Here is a 2,133-nt window from a genome sequence, read left to right on the forward strand (position 1 = left end):
TCATTGCGGGTCAATCCAGTATAAATATTACTCTTAATATTCATACCTATGTTTAAGACTTGATAACTCCTTATCCATGATCCATGAGATGTGATCATCAGTCTATATACATAATAGTTTTAACGCTTTAATGTTATCCCACTTCACAATAAATCTCAACTATGGATACTTTAAGAATAGTGTCCTTATGTTTAATGTGATCTCATGATTAAGTCACACTTGATACATTAAACGGACTATCTATTCTATGGACTTTATTAGACAAACATAATAAAGAAAAAGCCTTTTATTATTAATAAATAATTCGATACAAGTACCAAAAGTATTGGCCTCTAGGGCTTACACCAATAGATGAGGCATTGGTGGATGCACACACTGCCCACAAAAGAAACAAAGCTATACATGGACATATTTTTGGTATTTTGGTTAATAAACAAAGAAAAACAAAGTATCATACAATCAAATGTGCTTGGTGATCTCTCCCAATGCAAACCCAATGTATAAAGGGTAAGGAGGATGCTGTTGAAAGAGTATATCTTTGGCAAATATTTTTGTATCGTATCCACAGAGATTAGGTGATATTACCGCCGTTCGATAATTCAAATGTTTTAAGTTTAGAAAGTAACAGGGTTGTTTTGTTTGGAAAAAATCTTGTTAATAAATGTTAACAAAAACTATGAAATGGTTTTAGTCAAATATAAAGGCTTGGCAAGATTGGAGTTCACTATTTCAAATGTCTATGATTCCCTATGATAAATAAATAGATTCAAGATTATTGATGATGTTCAAATATCCTCTCAAAGTCATTTATGTCTAAATGATATCGTGATAATCACTATATTGATCCTTAGACGATCTCTCCACCTAACTATCAATATAGCAATCTTTAATGTTCAATATCAAAGAATAGTAATGAATAAATCTATCTCTACAACTTATTCACTACTTGAAAATCTGTTTTATGTCTAAACTCGAGTAATCTCTCTCGACAACTACTCAAATCTGGTTTTCAACTTAAAGCAAAAACAATATTCAATACATCAACAATCTTTATCTCATATATAAATCAAAGTGAATACATAAACAGATGAGAATAGCTACTACCTCCAATCTTGACAAAAGGGAGTTTAGCTCCTCATCACCATTGTTACAAAACAGAAAGATTTTTTGAAGAAAAACTCTGGTTTTTCTCTATTACAAAAGCTCTACAGCACAATGTGTGAATGAATGGAATTCTTTATCAATCCCCTAGGTTAAACTATTTTGTCTCTCCCAAAAAGGTTGGCATTTCCCTAATTGGACATTGTCATCAGCAGCAGAAAAGCACTTCCCAGGCAGACATCAAAATGGCAATTACTTTTTCTGCACAGCAGCACATTTGACCCTTGGTCAGCTTGCTGGATTCGCAGCCTTCGCGGCGCGAACTGTTGCTTCTCCAGCTTCCTTGTTTGGCAAGCTTCCTCCAAATTGTAATGTTGAACCCAAGGTCCTGCTTATCCAACAATTCTACAAAACTAACAAAAATTGTGAAATAACTATTCAAAACAAAATAAATTAAACCTAATTGCATATGTACAAAATAGTGAGAATAAAAGTGTGTAATTACATCAAAACTTGGCAAAAGGGACCAATAAAATGGTATAAAAAGTAGTACTAATTGGTCCCTAACAACTCTCCCCAACTTAGCATTTTGTTTGTCCCTAAACAAAAGTTTCCACCCTTACAACCAAAGTCATGACACAAAAGATTTAAACAAGCATTAATCAAGGACCTTCAAATGGTTCAAAAGTGTTTGGCCTCTTCTCAATTCACCTATCTCAATTCTAGACAAACATGAATAAGGGAAACGGTAAAGTGCAAAAATCATTCCAAGGAATTCAAAGCCATACATGTCAAAATTGAATCAAACTTACACACACACATCATGATAATGATGAATAACATAGAGGGTTATTTTCACTCATCCAAGCAATTAAATCAACAACAACCCAAATCATGCGGTTATCACAACAATTACCAAATTATGTGAAAAATGAGAATCAAGAGGTCTTTCAAAGGTTGTAATGTGGCTTAGGTTACAAGAAAGGCTAAGATTAAGAGAATTCAACCAAATTGCCTATCCTAAGGGAGCAT

The sequence above is a fragment of the Lathyrus oleraceus genome, chromosome 3 (assembly GCF_024323335.1).
Source record: "Lathyrus oleraceus cultivar Zhongwan6 chromosome 3, CAAS_Psat_ZW6_1.0, whole genome shotgun sequence".
Taxonomy (NCBI): domain Eukaryota; kingdom Viridiplantae; phylum Streptophyta; class Magnoliopsida; order Fabales; family Fabaceae; genus Lathyrus; species Lathyrus oleraceus.